The following is a 20,502-nucleotide window of genomic DNA, read 5'->3' as shown; positions in this document are numbered from 1 at the left end:
AAGCCAGCATGCTCTCATAATACCTCTACCTTCAACTGTCTACACCACACTACATGCGCGTAACATATCACACCTTCTATTCACGTCTTTAGTAATGGCCACTGCAATCTTATTATCAAATGAGGTGGTACCTCGGATTGCCACCACCGGCAGGGTAGGGCTGGAGGCACAGGGTCCTCCCGGTCGCCATCAAGCGACTGTGCCGGCAGCGACTGTTGCTATTTCCGGAAATGCTCGTCGGCGAAGAAGTGACAGTGCGGCCTTATTCTTTACCAACATCTGCGGCCTTACCACAAATTTAAACTCAGTTCATTTTTTTCTTCAGTCCATATTCCCTTTGGCCCTTTTCCTCACAGAACTACAAATCTCACCCTCTACCGATATATCTCCATTTTGTTTTCCCGGTTACCATCTCCTTACAAACTTCCGTAACAAGGGCGGCACCTGTTCTTATATCAAATCCCAATATGCAGTTGACACTATTTTAAACTTCACTTCATCCAATTTTGATTACTCATTATATAAATTAAATTGTCAAAACATTACCAAATATATTTGTGTAGTTTATCGTTCACCCAATGCTTCTTCGGAACCCAGTGTATTTAATTCCATATCCACTCAGTTGAGTAACCTTAACCTTGCCCTTGGCACCGAAATTACCATTTTGGGTGATTTTAACATACACAATGTTGAATGGTTATTGCATTCTGCCTGGACTGACGACGCTGGTCTAGAGTGTGAGCTGTTTGCAGAATCTTTTAATCTCACCCAGCTGGTAAAGCAACCAACCAGATAATCCTGACTATAATGCCCATCTCTTGGATTTATTCTTGACAAATAATCCAGATCAATACAGGATAGAGGCACTGTCACCACTTGGATCCTCCAACCACAATCTCATCAAAGTCTCATTAGTTAACCCCCCCACACCTCCCCGTTCTGAACCTGTCAGGGTGACCCGATGGCATTTTGATAGGGCAAACTGGGATGGATTTAGAAATCATTTTCCTGATATTCCATGGCAGACTTTCTTCTCTAGTGATCCCAATTCTACCCAGTCCCACATTTGCGACTTAATACTAGCTGGTATGGATTTATTCATACCAAGTCAACAGTTCACTAAAAGATCAAACTCTCCAAAATGGTTTGATGGCAACTGTGCCAGAGCAACAGCTCAAAAGTCATTAGCATATAGCTCTTACTTAAAATAAAAAACATCTGAATCACTCTCCCAATTTAAAATTGCTAGAAATCATGCAAAAGCTGTATTAAATCTATCTAAATCAAACTTTCTTCAAAAGCAAGCATCAAAACTGCTTAACAACCATAATGACAAGAGAATATTCTGGTCAACTCTTAATTCTTTCAATAATAACTTTAACAAGCCATCTTCCATTCCCCCACTAAAATCTTCAGATGGCGACATTACAAATGACCCACGTGGGAAAGCAGATATCCTTGCCAGTACCTTTGCCAGAAACTCTACCATAGACGATACCAGCCAGAATGTCTCAGTACTGGAATTTGATTCTCCCGAAATTTCCCCACTTAAAATACAGACAAGATACGTAAAATCCATCCTAGACAATTTACCTACCAACAAAGCTCCAGACCCAGATGGAATTTCCCCAGTTGTTTTGAAAAAGTGTTCCCCTGAATTTACGTCTGCCCTAGCTAAATTATTCAGACTATGCATACGTACTTCTTCATTCCCAAATTCATGGGAAGAAGCCAATATCCACCCAGTTCCGAAGAAAGGAAGTTCGTCTGACCCCTCCAATCACAGACCAATAGCTGTCACATCTTCACTTGGAAAGGTATTTGAAACTTTAATTAATAAGCACATTGTTAAACATCTTGAATCCAACAACTTAATTAGTGATAGACAAAATGCTTTTCGCCACGAAAGATCCACCATTGATATACTCAATCTCTTAACTCATACCATTCATCAATCAATTGATCTTTTTGGAGAAACTCATGCAGTAGCTCTTGATAGCCTATCTCTAAAGCTTTCGACAGAGTATGGCACCGTTCCCTGCTGTCCAAACTCCCTTGCTATGGACTAACGTCTTCTGTTCCTTTGATTTCTTCATATCTTAGTGACAGGAAAATAAGAGTAAAAGTAGATGATGTATATTCCAAATTCCACTCAATTAACGCCGGCGTGCCGCAGGGATCAGTTCTGGCGCCAACCCTATTTCTGGTTCATATTAATCTCTTATCTGTCACCCACAATCCCATTCGCTCATATGCAGATGACTCAACACTACATAGTTCATTCACACTCAGACATCCATTTACAAAGTCTAATATCTCCACCTCTCAACTCAGTACAGCCATCTCCATAAATCAAGATCTATCTACAATCAGTGAATGGGGACAAAACAACCTTGTCTCGTTTAATGCTAGTAAAACTAAATATATACAGTTTACTAATAGACAGATATTGCCAGATTCGTACATTACCTCCAGTGCTACTAATATTCCCATCTCCAAAAGTATTGAAATTCTTGGCGTCTCACTTAACAGTGCCCTCAGCTGGACCTCTCATGTCAGATCACTTGCTAAAACCGCCTCAAAGAAACTTGGATTATTGTACAAAGTTCGTAACTTCTTCGCCGATGAGCATTTAGCTATAATTTATGAGAGTCATGTGCACTCTCAGCTTGAATATTGCTCACCCTTGTGGAATGGTTGTGGAGAGGTTGCATTAAGACAACTAGACAAAATTCAGAACAAACCTGTTAGAATCATTAACAACCATGCCATTACATATAAACTACCTCCCCTGCAAGTAAGAAGGAATGTTGCCTCCCTTGCATTATTTTGCGGATATTTTTTTGGCAAATGCTCAGATTAAGTTGCGTCCATGGTGCCACGTCTCCATGCCTTATCTCGTGCTACACGGGCATCTGGTAGCGCTCGTGACTGGAATGTCACTCAGCCATATTGCAGAACTTCTACTTATCAGAATTCTTTCATTCCCCGAACTGCATCTCTCTGCAACTCGCTTCCCCAGAGTTGTTTCCCTCCAAATTTCAACCCACAACTATTCAAGTCTAACTGTTACAGATATTTTATGAACAGAGGACACCAGTAATCTGGTGTATGGATTATTTTTTTTTTACTCATTTGTTTTTCTTTTCTAAGTTCTGTTATTTATAAAAAAAAAAAAAAAATCGCCATTATCATCATCATCATCATCATCATCATCATCATCATCGTCTGTATTATCATCATTATCAATACCATCATCATCATCATCATCACCCTCATCAAGAACATCATCGACATCATTATTTCATCACGAAAAATAAAAGAGAAAGGAGTCTTCGTCGTAAGGTGGAAGTCGAAACCTGGTCCCTAGAAACCAGTCCTGACTCTCTACCCGTGTGGCTCTTGTGACTCCTGGGATATTGACTCTCTCAGGCTCTAATGACTCGCCTTCAGCTGAATAAAATCGTCTGGCATTAGCTGGAAAAAAATACAAACAATTTTTCCGTGTGTGAGAGAGTTAATGTTGACAGCCTTAACCCTCTCAGGCTCCTGTGACTCATGCTGTACTGAATAATATTATGTACCGTCATATTTAGCAGAATACAAGAGTTATCCCAACCATCAGAGGGTTAACCAGTTTACAGGATGTCGCCATGACAGAAGATGACTCTTACGAAAAAGGCATATATATTTTTCTTCATATTCATTCAGTTTAAGCTTCCTAAGTACGGAGACACACTAGAATTTTACTCAAGCTACCACCAGACGATTATATTCAGTTGACAGTGAGTCATAGGAGCCTGATACTATGACCATTAACTCACTCACGATCGGGTCAGCTCTTGCATTGTGTTCAAACTAACGCCAGCTAATTTTACTCAGGTGAGAGTGCATCGTAGGAGCCTGTGATTATTACCCGTCCCCGCCCCGGAGGGGTTTGGGGACAGGTATTGTTTTCACTCGGTTTTTCTGTCTGTCTGTTTGTCTGTCTGACTGTCTGTCTGTTAACAACTTTTCACGAAAACTATTGGTTCAATTTTGACTAAAATTACGAAGATGATGGCCTATGACCTCTTGATCATCTGATTAAATTCTGGTCCGAATTGGGCCAAGGCCCATATTTGATATGCAACATCTTTGCCTAGATATCCTGTTGTGTTTATACGTCAAAGCACTAAAATAACTGCCGGGGACGGGTTTGCTATACCCGGTACTGCTTGTTAAAACTGTTACAACTAACCCTCTATGGTCAAGACAACTGTAGAGCTCTATAACTATAGTTTATTGTTGTTAGTTGAGAGTGGACATAGGATCCAAAGAGTGTAAATACTGTCATCAATAACACCATCATTATAGAAATAACTGAAGTACTGTACTCCAGCTATCGCCAAAAGATTTTTTTTAGTCGAGCTTGAATCATACAAGCCTGAGGATATGAATGCTATTAACCCTGTCATGGTTTAGTGCAGCCAACGCCAAATGATTATATTCAGCTGAGAAGGACTCACAGCAGCCTGAACTATTTTTATTCTTTTGACAGCGAGATTGGTAATAATATGAGGAAAATATCATCATCACAATTATAATCATCATCAATGGCATGATTATTATCATCATCATTATCCTGACTATCATCATCATCTTGATTATAATCTTTAACTTGAGCTTCACTCCACTTATTATAAGACGATACATGTTGCACAAGACATCAAAGAGGAAGAATGACAATGTGAGAAACATCATCTATATTATTATCATTATCATGACCATAATTATTGTCGTCATGGTCGTCGTCGTTTTCCTGATTATTTTAAATTTAAAAGTGAGAGAAATATGATTAATATCATTATCGTCATTATCATAATTGTCCTAATCATCATCATCATCTAAAATGTAAGAAAAAAAAAAAAAAAAAAGAAGGCCTAACGAACGTGCTGAGGGTCGAACGCTGGTGCCAAGGAACCCGTTCAGACTCTACCCGTGTGGCTGCAGTGACTTCTAGTGTCCTAACTCTACCCGTGTGGATCCAGCGACTCCTACTGTCCTAACTCTACCCGTGTTCCTCCAGTGACTCCTAGTGTCCTAACTCTACCCGTGTGGCTCCAGTGACTCCTAGTGTCCTAACTCTACCCGTGTGCCTCCAGTGACTCCTACTGTCCTAACTCTACACGTGTGGCTCCAGTGACTCCTAATGTCCTAACTCTCCCCGTGTGGCTCCACTGACTCCTAGTGTCCTAACTCTACCCGTGTGGCTCCATGGACTCCTAGTGTCCGAACTCTACCCGTGTGGATCCAGTGACTCCTACTGTCCTAACTCTACCCGTGTGCCTCCAGTGACTCCTAGTGTCCTAACTCTACCCGTGTGGCTCCAGTGACTCCTAGTGTCCTAACTCTACCCTCGTGCCTCCAGTGACTCCTACTGTCCTAACACTACACATCTGGCTCCAGTGACTCCTAATGTCCTAACTCTACCCGTCTGGCTCCAGTGACTCCTAGTGTCCTAAATCTACCCGTGTGGCTCCATTGACTCCTAGTGTCCGAACTCTACCCGTGTGGCTCCAGTGACTCCTTGTGTCCTAACTCTACCCGTGTGACTCCATTGACTCCTAGAGTTCTAATTCTACCCGTGTGGCTCTAGTGACTCCTAGTGTCCAAACTCTACCCGTGTGGCTCCAGTGACTCCTAGTGTCCTAACTCTACCCGTGTGGCTCCATTGACTCCTAGTGTCCTAACTCTACCCGTGTGGCTCTAGTGACTCCTAGTGTCCAAACTCTACCCGTGTGGCTCCAGTGACTCCTAGTGTCCTAACTCTACCCGTGTGGCTCCAGTGACTCCTAGTGTCCTAACTCAACCCGTGTGACTCCAGTCATTCCTAGTGTCCTAACTCTACCAGGCTTCTATGATTCACTCTTGCGTGAATAATATCATGTGATAATAACTGAAATAGAGTACTACATATCTGACAATAGTAGCGGGTTAATGTTTATATTATTTACTCTCAGACTTCCATGACCCACCCTCTGATAAATATAGTCATCTGACGATATTTGCAATATAATACAAGAGTTGTTAGCATCTTTTGCAACAGTTAATGATTAATCTTTTAGCTGCGAAATACCTAATTTACCTAATTAATTCTTTCACTACGATGACGTCTTTTGTTTCGTTCGTACGACCAACAGCTGCTTTTGTTTCACTTAAGATGGATGAATGGCAGGGAAGGGGCTCATGAAGGATTGATCTTACGACTTCTGTTCAAAAGAATCTCTTCTAAGCTGAATATAATTCATACAGATATAGCGGGAAAATATACATATAAAACTACCTCATCCCAGTGAAGTGATCAACCTCTTCATTACAATAACATATTTGCTGATTTTATTGCTGCGACTTACACAAGATTTTATTGGTCTAAGAGCAGAACTGTAGTAGTAAAGAGGGTTTTTGTAAAGGCTGTGTTTGGTATCCAAAGTGCTCTTTTTACTTTTCATAACATGTTTCCAGTGCTGATTTATTCTGTTTTTTGATACTGCAGTATTCTCTTGTATTACATCAATACAACCACTCAAGCACTGTGTGTTATATCTCAGTATTCTATTGAATTATAATACGAACACTGTTACCTTATACATCAGTATTCCTTTCTATCACATCAATATAAACTCTTCGATACAAAAATAACATGTCAACCTTAAGGACAATGTTAAGGTGCATAACAAAACGCCAAGGAAAATAATGTGTTAAGAAGCATGGTCTACCACTCAGTCTACGTGGGTGCAAATGGCCTCTCTTTGGGCAAAGTCTGTCCTAAGATGACTAAAATCGTTTCCATAGTATAAGGCACTGGTTCTCAAACAGGTAGCCGTGGACCACAAGGCGGCCACGACAGGATTTAAGCCACGGCTGGCTTGTGTAAGAAGTAAATCAGAGTGCGTTTGTGAAATCGCACTTCGAGTCCCCTTGCCGTGTTCCACAACATTTTATGTGAATCTGGTTTCTCCACCCTTCTACACATAAAAAGTAAAAGCCGAAACCAGTTGTTTGTGGACCTTGATATTGGATATGAGTTAGCAGTGACACAATCTCTAATTATCTGACAGACTAAAACCTAACTTTGTCATCGATTCCACTGATATGGAACAAAATATGAATTCTTGTTAATAGTTGCAAGCATTAAAATAAATTTGGAACACCAAAACAGTTTTTTCATCATTAGTTGCGAGGGGCATAAGAGAAAACTGAAGGGGGAGGTGCCCGAGGTTGTTAAGATCCCCACAAGAGGAGAATGAAGTGAAAAAGTTTGAGAAACACTGGTCTAATGCATCACCACTTTACCCATATAATCTTATTTTTTTATTCCTGCCATCTCTAGACGATTTTATTCATACTGGAGAAAATTTTTCGAAGTGGAGAAGTTAGATAGAGCTCCATTAAGCCCTTTCCTGCTACAGCGATAAGCTGAATAAAATCGTCTGGAGGAAGTTGGAATAAAGGAATCTTTGTGACACCGGACTGAAGGGTTAATCTTTCGTCAATAATGATTAGAAAAAAAGAAGTGCAAACTAAAATAAGGAAAAAACGATGATTATATTATTGCTGTCTGGAGTCGAATCCAGATCCATTAAGTCTAGAACAGACCCTTGGTACAGACTTGCTGCCCAAAGGACTATCGTTCTTCCTTGGTTGTGTAGGGACAAAAATTAAACATTACAATATTTGTAACTTTAATGTGGAGAAAAGGCAGGACAGATCTAGTAGGCTATTTCAGTTGACAATAGACGATTCTATTAGACAGAGTTAATAACAGGAGTCTAAGGATCTTAACACCGTGACTATTAACCCGCACATGGCCGTAAGTACTGTGTTGTTCTGTTCCCGCAGATCGGCTAGGAGAGTGAGTCATCTAGGCCTGAGAGTTTTAATGAACACTGTTTTTAGTCATGTTATTGCCGAACGATTTTATGCGGCTTACGGGGACATATCTAGTAGTGAAGGGGATAATGAAGGCTATATATAACCCCTCCACTTCCAAAAGCCTCTATACAGCTGAATAAAATCATCGGGGGATACCAAGAATGAAAAACAATAACGTAGTCTTAGTGAAGGGTTTAGGCAGTAGACCAGTTTAGTGACGTCATTTGTACCATATTCTCCCACTAGTACATGATTTTATGCCCACTAATACATTCTATCCCATGAACTAATTGTAATACTAGAATATCACGAGGGGCAGGAGTGTCAGCCTATCTCTCAGTAAAGAAATTAAGGCGCGAGTTGCATCACTCCCGTAGACTTCAGCAAATTTAGCAAAACCACACCACAACCATTTCACAGTATTACATTTCATGCTGTATACCATTCCACCCTATTACAGCACACCACACAAAATTACACTCTCTCACAACACCACACCACACCGCAGCACACCACACCATTCCAAATCACATCATGACATGCCATACAACCCTCACACAGCACATCGCACAAAATTACACTCCCTCACCACACCACACCACACCAGGGACATTAATCTTCTGACCCTGAAGCTCCAGCATGTATTAGGTTTGTATTATTGATTTTATTCCATCCACGTCCAGACGACTTTAATCAGTTTCAGAGAGACTTTATAAACTTGTAAGTTAGAGATTGCCATAATTATTTTCTGCCATACTAGTGGTGAATAAAGTGGCTGAATAAAATCGTCTTGTGGCGAATCGTCTGGTGAATGAATAAAACCAAAATCATGTCATGGCACTGAAGGGGTTGAGAGACTTTTGGAACTGGGGGGGTTAAGTATTGTCTTAACGTCTTCACTCCGATGACTGAATTCTTATTTTATTCTTGCTATTTTTCAGAGGCTAAAATACGACTCAGAAGAGACTTTTCGACCAAAAGCGTTTCGTGACGGTTGTATCCAACCCGTCCAGTTGTAAAACTCTATTCAAAGCTTAATGAAATCGTGTTTAAATACCAGGAATAATATCCAAATAGGTCATGGGCTTGCAGGGGTTAAAGGCAGAGGAAGATTGGCCCGACAATGGCCCGTATGGAAGTGTTTATTAAATACTTTCTTAGAGGCCGCCTTTGGCGACCTCCGCTTGATGTCAAGTCACTTCCTATCTTCAGTCAGATATGAGTCCTAACTTGGGAACTGGTGGCCCGATTGGACTGGGAAGTGTTTTATTCTTCAAGTTATAGCATTTTTGCGGTACCTTGCACTTACACAAATTGCACTACATTCGCCGGTTTTTGCTGTGTTATGGTAACAAACAAACATACAGAAATCGGATCATTACAATATAGATGAACCCTTTGACTGCCATTTACGTACTTTGCATTTTATTTCCACTGCTGGCCGACGATATTACTGCACACAACAACAACATAGGCCACGGAAACTATTTTAGAAAACCATATTAATTAACGTTTTGACGCAAGAATAAAGAAATTCCTACTGTACATAATCTAACTTACAAGAGACAACTTTTTTCACTTCACTGAAACACAACCCCAGTCAAAGCGTCAAGCCTTGTGGAATGATTACAACACTGAAATATCATTATTATCAAGCAATAAATAAATGTATAAGTAAACAAAAAGGAGCAGCATTTTTTGTACAGTGTGGAGTCGAACCCAGGTCCATTTAGATTGGTGACAACTCTTAGCCAGTCTGTAGCTCCTCCTTGGTTGTGTAAGGACAAAAATTACACAGCACTTACGTTCCACACTGGAGGAAAAGAAGAGGAAGATAAATAATTTCAGTGTTAGGTAATAAATAAAATTGTTATACCTGGTGCATATAATATTGCAGTATTGTCATTCGCATCTCTCTCTCTCTCTCTCTCTCTCTCTCTCTCTCTCTCTCTCTCTCTCTCTCTCTCATAAGCGTCTATAGTACAATATTTTTACCAGAAATGGCACTATTTTCGTTTTTTTTTTTTTTTTTAATTCCAGATGCAGCAGGTGAAAGTGAGTGAAGGTGCCTGATATTGTTAATGATGAATTTCAGTCCCTTGCACAATTTGAGCTGTAAAATTAATAATACAAAGAAAGCCATCGTCATCAGCAACATCATGACCATCATGATTATTGTCATTCTCTCATTTTTCAAAGCGTAAGGATCTGAAGTGTTACGAACCAGGACCAGAAAAAAAAAAAAAAAAAAAAAAGCACGACTCAGCCAAAACTATCATCAAAATAATTATGATCGTCGTTGTTATCATCATCACCATCACCATCATCACCATCATCATCGTCATAGTCTGTATTATCATGATTATCAATACCATTATCATCATCATCACCATTATGATGATCATCATCATAATCATCGTCTACATTATCATCATTATCAATACCATCATAATCATTTTCATCACCCTCATCAAGAGCATCATCGACATCATTATTTCATCACGAAAAACAAAAAAGAAAGGAGTCTTCGTCGTAAGGTGGAAGTCGAACCCTGGTCCCTAGTAACCCGTCCTGACTCTCTACCCGTGTGGCTCTTGTGACTCCTGGGATAATGACTCTCTCAGGCTCCTATGACTCGCCTTCAGCTGAACAAAATCGTCTGACATTAGCTGGAAAAAAGTACAAAAAATTTTCCGTGTGCGAGATTGTTAATGTTGACAGTTTTAACCCTCTCAGGCTCCTGTGGCTCACGCTGTACTGAATAATATTATGTACCGTCACATTTACCCGAATACAAGAGTTATCCCGACCATCAGAGGGTTAACCACTTTACAGTTTGTCACCATGACAGAAGATTACTCTTACGAAAAAGCCATATATATTTTTCGTCGTACTCTTTCAGTTTAAGCTTCCTAAGTACGGAGACACACTAGTATTTTATTCTAGCTAACACCAGACGATTATATTCAGCTGACAGTGAGTCATTGGAGCTTGAAAGGCTTTATACTATGACCAATAACTCATTTAGGATCGGGTCAGCTCTTGCATTTTGTTCATACTAACGCCATCCAATTTTACTGAGGTGAGAGTGCATCGTAGGAGCCTGTGCTTATTACCCGTCCCCGCCCCGGAGGGGCTCGGGGACTGGTATTGTTTTTACTCGGATTCTCTGTCTGTTTGTTTGCTTGTCTGTCTGTTAAAAACTTTTCACGATTACTACTTGTGCGACTATGACTAAAACTACAGGGATGATGGGCTATGACCTTCTGATCACCTGATTAAATTTGGGGCCAAATTGGGCCCAGGCCCAGTCTGTAGGCCCCCAAAAGATGCTAAAATCGTTTTTTCTCCATAACTCATTTCAAATTCGTCATATGGACATGAAACTAAAACCTAAAGGAGCATCTTTCAAATCTGCATCCAATAACACGCCTCATTACATCAGGGGAGTCACCTCCCAGTTAGCGGTAGAGGGGTCAATGTCAGGAGGGTTGGGCATAAAATTTCAAATGGGCAGGAAATAGTCAATTTTCACCCGATTGACTCCAAATTTGATATGTGACATTTCTGACTAGGTATCCTATTGGTGGAGGGATGGAGTTGAGAGGTACATGAGGGAGGGAGGAGTGAGTTCGGGGAAGGCAGTCAAATGGTGGGCGACAGAGCGACTTGGAGGCGTTTTGTCTGCAGCCTCCCTTTGGGGGATTAGGGCGACGGGCTATAGATAGTGTTACGGAACAGAGAGAGATAATGATCACTTCAAGTGAGAACACTAAAATCACTACTGTCCCGCAAAGTTCCAGGTTCAAAACAAAAGAGGTAAAATTATAAGTTAAAGTTTAATGCACAAACTAACAACTAAACATTCAGGACTCATAAGGATAATGTAATGGCAAAAACAAGTTAAATATATGGTTAACTGCAATAGCCGCTATTAACACGAAATTAGCAAGAGTAAATTTATCTAAGTCAGCCCTGATAAAATGAGAAAACCGGATAATGCTCAGTTAATGCAAGATATATTATTACAGATACAAAATATTACTACTGGCTGACAGTAAAAACTTCACATTAATCACAAGAACCTCACCAGGCCTACGAATTAACACCTTATGCTATACAGTACAAGAAAAAATGTAATGACACTAATACTCAAATCACACAGCAGCCAGATGGTTGGAGACTTCCTGAGCACTCACAAAAATAATAACAACTGTACAGGGGAGGACAGATGTGAACAAAATGAGGAGTAGATCTAAGTGGCAATTAATGCAGAGACTGAGCTCATTATACAGGGGCCGGCAGAGCTTGATACAATTTGAAAGAAGGACGCGCAAATGAAGCCATAGGGTACAAAGAGTTGACACTCCTGCTCTGAACAACAGAAAGAACGACTTACTCTACTATAAGGGGGGAGGGGGGGAGTGAGGTAGAACACGCACTATGGAAGCCACGAGGCGAATCGTGATCAAACATGCAGCATACTGTACGTTAGAATTATACAAAGGATGATGAAATCATAGGCTATGTAACAATAGATAGATAGATACACTATTGCGTTTATACGTCAGCATTAAAATGACCGCCGGGGACGGGTTTGCTGTGCCCGGCACCTCTTGTTAATACTATTGCTACTCATTCTCTGATGGTCGAGACAATTGTAGTGCTCTATAACTCTTCTGTGGTTAGTTGAGAGTGAGCATAGGATCCTAAGAGTGTCAATACTGTCATCAATAACACCATCATGATAGAAACAACTGAAGTACTGTAATCCAGCTTTCACCAAAAGATTATATTTAGCTGAGATTGAGTCACAAAAGCCTGAGGATATAAATACTATTAACCCTGTCATGGTTTTGTGCAGCCAACGCCAAATGATTATATTCAGCTGAGAAGGAGTCACAGGAGCCTGAACTATATTTATTTCTTTGACAGCGAGATAAGTAATAATATGAGGAATATATCATCTTCATTATGATTATGATCATCATCAATGTCATGATTATCATCATCATCATCATCATTATAATGATTATCCTCATCATTATCATGATTATCATCTTGATCATCATCATGACTGTCATCATGATCTTGATTATAATCTTCAACATGAGCTTCAGTTCACTTATAAGACGATACATATTGCACAAGATATCAAAGGGGAAGAACGAAAATGTGAAAAACATCATTATTATTATCATCATCATGATCATCATTATTGTCGTCGTCGTCGTCGTCGTCCATTTCCTGATTATTTCAAATTTAAGAGTGAGAGACATATGACTGTTATTATCATTATCATCATTATCATTATTGTCGTCATCATAATCATCACTAAAATTGTACGAAAAAATAGGTGGCCTTACCCACTCTGTTGAGAGTCGAACGCTGGTGCCAAGAAACCCGTCCAGACTCTCCCCGCGTGGCTGCAGTGACTCCTAGTGTCCTAACTCTACTCGTGTGGCTCCAGTGACTCCTAGTGTCCTAACTCTACCCGTGTGGCTGCATGGACTCCTAGTGTCCTAACTCTACCCGTGTGGCTCCAGTGACTCCTAGTGTCCTATCTCTACCCGTGTGGCTCCAGTGACTCCTAGTGTCCTAACTCTACCCGTGTGGCTCCAGTGACTCCTAGTGTCCTAACTCTACCCGTGTGGCTCCAGTGACTCCTAGTGTCCTAACTCTACCCGTGTGGCTCCAGTGACTCCTGGTGTCCTAATGACCCGTGTGGCTCAAGTGACTCCTCGTGTCCTAACTCTACCAGGCTTCTGTGATTCGCTCCTGCCTGAATAATATCATGTGGTAATAACTGGAATAAAGTACTACAGTTCTGACAATATTAGCGAGTTAATGTTTACATTATTTACTCTCAGACTTCCATGACTCACCCCCTGATAAATATAGTCGTCTGACGATATTTGTAATATAATACATGAGTTGTTAGCAACTTTTGCAACAGTTAATTATTAATCTTTTAGCTGCGAAATACCTAATTTGCCTTATTAACTCTTTCACTACGATGACGTCTTTTGTTTCGTTCGTACGACCAACAGCTGCTTTTGTTTCACTTAAGATGGATGAATGGCAGGGAAGGGGCTCATGAAGGATTGATCTTACGACTTCACTTCAAAAGAATCTCTTCTAAGCTGAATATAATTCATACAGATATAACAGGAAAATGTACGTATAAAACTACCTCATCCTAGTGAAGTGATCAACCTCTTCATTACAATAACATATTTGCTGATTTGATTACTGCGACTTACACAAGATTTTATTGGTCTAAGAGCAGACCTGTAGTAGTAAAGGGGTTTTTGTGAAGGCTGTTTTTTTTATTTTTTTTTTTTAATGCGAGGAAGAAGGAACCAATGGCCATGAGCCCGCAGTAACAGTTCCCTCCAAGAGAAAAACAAAATACAATATAGAGCCAAATTCAAGATCCAATCATTTTGAGATGCCTGGACACACTGCGTTTGAAAGACTGGAGATCATAGGCAGCAGGAAATACAGACAGAGGGAGACAGTTCCAGAGCTGACCTGTTGCATAAATGAAAGACTGGGAGTAACGGTTAACTCTTGCATTAGAGAGTTGGACAGAAAAAGGATGAGAGTTTGCTGCCAGACGGGTGCTACGCGCCCGTCGTAGAGGTGGAGGAATGCAAGCAGACAGTTCAGAGGAGCAGTGATCATTAAAGTAGCGATAGAAAAGAGATAAAGATGCAACAGTGCGGTGAAGAGACAGAGGTTGAAGGGAGTCAGTAAGAGGAGGAGAGTTAATGAGACGAAAAGCCTTTGACTCCACCCTATTGAGAAGAGCTGTATGTGGGGAGCCTCCCCACACATGAGAGTTGTACTCCACACAGGGGCGGATAAAACCCCTGTATAGAGTCAACAATTGTGCAGGGGTAAAGAAAGAGCGGAGTCAGCTTAGCACACCCAATCTCTTGGAAGCAGATTTTACAAGAGATGTAATATGATCTTTCCAAGATAAGTCCCGAGTAAATGAAACCCCAAGCATGTTCAAGGATGATGCAGGATTAAGCTGAATATTATTAAGCATTAGTGGGTATACCTGTGGAAGATTTTGTCAGGTTGATAGGTGTAAGAACTGAGTCTTAGATGCATTAAAGACAACCATATTATTTTTACCCCAGTCAGAGATACGAGCCAAATCAGACATTAGGTGTGCCACAGCCTCATCCCTTGCTTGTTGAAGTAACTGTTGAGATGGGCGTTGCGGGAACCGAATGGAAAGGTGAAGGGTGGAGTCGTCAGCGTATGAGTGGATAGGGTTAGATGTACAGCTTAGAAGATCATTGATGAATAAAAGGAAGAGAGTTGGTGATAGGACAGAGCCCTGAGGAACACCACTGTTGATAGATCTAGGAGAAGAACGATGGCCGTCTACAACAGCGGCTATAGAACGACCAGAAAGGAAGCTAGCGATGAAGGCACAGATAGAAGGATAGAAACCGTAGGAGGGTAGTTTGGAAATTAAAAATTTATGCCAGACTCGATCGAAAGCCTTTGAGATGTCAAGTGCAATGGCAAAGCTTTCGCCAAAGTCCCGAAAGGAGGATGACCAGGAGTCTGAAAGGTAGGTGAGAAGATCGCCAGTGGAGAGTCCCTGACGGAACCCATACTGACGATCGGAAAGAAGGTTGTGATAGGAAAGATGCCTTAAAATTTTTCTATTAAGAATTGACTCGAAAACTTTTGAAATACAGGACGTTAAAGCAATTGGACGATAGTTGGAGGGTTGGGAGTGGTCACCCTTCTTTGGGACTGGCTGAATGAGAGCAAACTTCCAGCAAGAAGGAAAGGTACAAGTTGACAGACAAAGGCGAAAGAGTTTGCCTAGGCAGGGTGTAAGCACAGAAGCACAGTTCTTGAGAACAACAGGAGGGACCCCATCAGGCCCATATGCCTTGTTAGTACTGAGGCCAGTGATGGCAGAAAATACATCAACTGAAGAAATTTTAATGTCAGCCATGAGGAAGTCAGGGGGGGAAGTGATGGAGGAACAGCACCGGAATCGTCTAAGGTAGAATTGGAGGAGAAAGTCTGTGCGAAGAGATCTGCTTTATCAGTAGAAGAAATAGCTACAGAACCATCAGAGTAGAAAAGAGGAGGGAAGGATGATGAGGTAAAGTTGTTAGAAAGATTTTTGGCAAGATGCCAGAAGGAGCGGGAAGAATTCAAGTCGGAGAGTTGAGAGCATTTAGTATGGATGAAATTATTTTTGGTAGAGCGAAGAACAGACTTAGCACGATTCCGGGCAGAAACGTAAAGATGATGTGATTCAGGGGTTGGTTGGCTCCGGTACCTTTTGTAGGCCCTCTCCTTGTTGCGGACAGCATTAGAACAAGCGTGATTAAACCAAGGCTTTCTTGCATTAGTCAAAGGATATGAGAAAGGAATGTATGCTTCCATGCCCGAGAGAATAACCTCCGTAATGCGCAAGGCACACTCAGATGGCTCCCGGCCACGGAAGTAATAATCATTCCAGGGAAAATCAAAGAAGTACTGCCTGAGGGCCTCCCAGTCCTAAGAGCTTTATTTATTTTTCATAACTTGTTTGCACTGCTAATTTGTTCTGTATTTTATACTCCAGTATTCCTTTGTATTATATCAATACAAACACTGTATGTTATACCTCAGTATTCTTCTCTATCCTATCAATATAAACTTTGTCGATACAAAAGTAACAAGGATCAGGATAATGTTAAGGTGTAATAAGCATAACAAAACGCCAAGGAAAAAATGTGTTAGGAAGCCTGGTCTGCCATTCAGTCTACCTGGGTGCATATGGCCTCTCTTTCGGCAAAGTCTGTCCTAAGGTGACTAAAATCGTCTCCATAGTCTATGGCACTGGTTCTCAAACTGGTAGCCGTGGACCACAAGGCGGCCACGGCAGGATTTTAGGTTCGCCATGACTGGCTTGTGTGAGCAGTAAATCAGAGTGTGTCTGGGAAATCGCACTTCGAGTCCTCTTGTCGTTTTTCACATTTTATGTGAATCTGGTTTCTCCACCCTTCTACACATAAAAAGTAAAAGCCGAAACCAGTTGTTTGTGGACCTTGATATGGGATATGAGTTAGCAAAGACACAGTCTCGAATCAGTTCTATCTATCTATCTATCTATAGCCAGACGCCCTAATCCCGCAAAGGGTGGCCGCAGACAAAACGCCTCCAAGTCGCTCTGTCACCCACCATTTGACTACCCTCCCCCCATCTCACCCACCCCTCCCTCATATACCTCTCAACTCCATCCATCCACCTCATCCTCGGTCTACCCCTCCCTCTCCCTCCCTCCACCTCACCTACATACACCGTCTCAGTCAGTCTTTCATTCTCCATTCTCTCCACATGTCCAAACCACCTCAGTGTATTTCTCCTAATTTTCTCAACCACATCCACATCCACCCCACAACGTTCCTTCACTTCTTCATTCGTCAACCTGTCCCTCCATGTCACTCCACATGCTCCTCTCAAGTAACTCATTTCCACTGCCCTCACTCTTGACTTCTTCCGCTCTTGCAAGGTCCACGCCTCGCTTCCATACGTCAGGGTAGGGATCACAATACTATCATGCAGTGACTTCTTAACTTCCATACTCACCTCCTTATTTCTCATCACTGCTTTCAGTGAACCAACATTCTTCCTTCCCTGCTGTACCCTTTCACGCATTTCATCCCCTAAAGTTCCATCCTTACTCATCACACTTCCCAAGAACTTGAATGCACTCACACTCTCCATATCCTCACCATCCAACCTCACTGAACATTGTGTGACTTCATCCCTCTCAAAGACCATAACTTTACTCTTGTTTACATTAATTTTCAGCTTCCTCCTCCTACACACTGTCCTAAATTCATTCACCAAACCTTGCAACTCCCATTCATCTTCACTCAACAATACTGTATCATCAGCAAACAGTAACACCGGAATCTTCCAAATCTCACCCTCATTCATTAGAGCCACCCCCACATCCACTGCCCTACCCTGCACCTCCTTTACAACCCCATCCATGTATATATTAAACAGCCATGGAGACATCACACAGCCCTGTTTCAGTCCCACACTGAGATCAAAGAACTCACTCAGCTCACCATCCACTCGCACCGTAGCTCTAACTCCTTCGTACATACTCTTCACAGCATTCAACAATTTCACATCCATTCCATATATTCTTAATACCTTCCACATACCTTGCATATCTATTCTGTCATAAGCTTTCTCCAAGTCCATGAAGGCAGCATGCACACTCTTTCCCTTTTCTAGATACTTCTCCACTAAACATGTTAGAATAAACATCTGATTTACACACCCTTTTCCCTTCCTAAATCTCCCTTGTTCTTCTTCAACTAGCTCCTCCATCATATGCCTAACCCTATCAATGAGCATTCTACCATATATTTTACCAGTTACACTAAGAAGGCAAATACCCCTATGGTTACCACAAACTTCTCTCTCCCCATTTCCTTTATATGAAGGAACAATTATACCTGATTTCCAATCCTCTGGAACCCTTCCCTCTTCCCAAGCCAATCTACACAACTTCCATATCCACTCCACAACAATCTCACCCCCATACCTCAGCATTTCACCACACACTCCATCAATTCCTGGGGCCTTTCCCAACTTGATCTTCTTCATTGCTTTCACTACTTCCGTCCTACTGATCTCTTCCTCCCCCCTCTCATCTCTTCTTCTCCCAGCCATTCCCCAACCACTTATACTCGCACTTCTCTCACTCTCTACATTCAACAAATCCTCAAAGTGCTCCTTCCATCTCCTCAATTTCTCTCTCTTCTCCACCAACAATCTATTATTCCTATCTTTCACTCCCCTACTATTTCCCCTTTCATACTGCCTTACTTTCTTTACCTCCTTCCAAAACAATTTCTTACTCTCCCTCCATTTCACACTCAGATTCCTCCCAAACTGTTCATCCACTTTCTTCTTACTCTCCTTCACCAGTCTCTTCACCTCCCTTCTCCTACTCACATATACCTCTCTCTTCTGTCTCTCTCATCTTCTCCCCTGCCTCTACTCGCTAACCATTCACTATATCCCTTCTTCTTTTGTTCCACAGCTCGTTTCACCTCATCATTCCACCATGCTGTCCCTTGCACACCCTTGCATCTCCTCCTCACTCCACAAACCACCTCACACGCTGCGCCTATCTCCTCCGTAAATATCTTACATACGTCTTCCACCCCTTCCATCTGCTCTAGCTCATACCTTCCCAATCTTTCTTCCACTGTGCTCTGATACTCTGACATTTTCTCACTATCTTGCAAATTCTCCACTCTTCTCACAGGAGCTGTGTCCTCCTGTCTTCCCCTTCGTCTCCTCAACCATTTTCTTTGTAGCTTCAACTTGGCCATCACTAAGTGATGGTCCGAGACTCCATTCCCCCACCCTCTCCACACTCTTGCATCCAACACTTGTCTTCTCATTCGCTCATCCACACACACGTAGTCTATCATTGCCTTTCGTTCAACAAGTTCACCATCCATCCTCCTCATTACTCTCCATGTATACCGGTGGATCATCTTATGTCGAGAGTAGGTGTTGGCTATTGCCAACCCCTTACCAGCACAGATGTCCACCAAAGCACTACCATTCCCATCTACGTCGGCTGGCACACCCCACTGACCAACCACTCCATCCACTCGTACATTCCCAACTTTGCCATTCATGTCTCCAATCAAAAGCAGTCTCTCGCTCCTTTCAAATTTGTCCATACATCCTTCTACTCTCGCCCAAAACTCATCTTTCACTCTTGCCACTCGGTCCTCTGTCGGAGCATACACACATACAATCTCCCATGCTTGTATACGTACTTTCATCCTCACCCATACAATCCTTGCACCCACTGTTCCATACTCTCTTATATTCTCCTTCTACTTCTTGCTTATCATCAGACATACTCTCTCTCTTGCCCTCTCATTCTCATTAACTCCCGAACATATACCTAAACCATATTCCCATTCTCTCACCCTTTCACCTTACCATTTAGTTTCAGTCAAACCACATATACCCACACTTGCATCCTCAAGCACCTGAACAATCTCTCTCTCTTTCACTTCATCATTCACTCCTCTCACATTCCATGTTCCCACCCTCAGAATGTCCTTTGTCCGTTCCTTAGCCGTCAACGTATGGTCCGACCTGGTCCGGGGCGCTTTATTCACTTATTTAGTTAGTTCTTTTTACGGGGTGGGGCACTAACCCACCACCAACCCTTATAGTTGCCTCGTACGACAAGAAGGGATACTGGAGGAGTATTCTTGAAACCCCCCTACCCCCAGGGGGTAGACTAAAACCGAACATTGTCATCCATTTCATTAATATATTAAAAAAAAATGCATTTTGATTAATAGCTGCAACCACCAAAATAAATTTAGAGCACCAAAACAGTTTTTTCATCATAATTTGCGAGGGGCTTAAGAGAAAACTGAAGGGGGAGGGGCACGAGGGTTTTAAGATCCCCAAAAGTAGTGAATGAAGTGAAAAAGTTTGAGAAACACTGGTCTAATGCATCACCACTTCACCCATATAACCTTATTTTTTATTCTTGTT

The sequence above is a fragment of the Coenobita brevimanus genome, chromosome 71, assembly GCF_032717465.1.
Source record: "Coenobita brevimanus isolate Jiangsu-jjx chromosome 71, ASM3271746v2, whole genome shotgun sequence".
In the NCBI taxonomy this organism is placed as follows: Eukaryota; Metazoa; Arthropoda; class Malacostraca; order Decapoda; family Coenobitidae; genus Coenobita; species Coenobita brevimanus.
The sequence above is the reverse complement of the archived record's forward strand: the minus strand, read 5'-3'. Positions refer to the sequence as shown.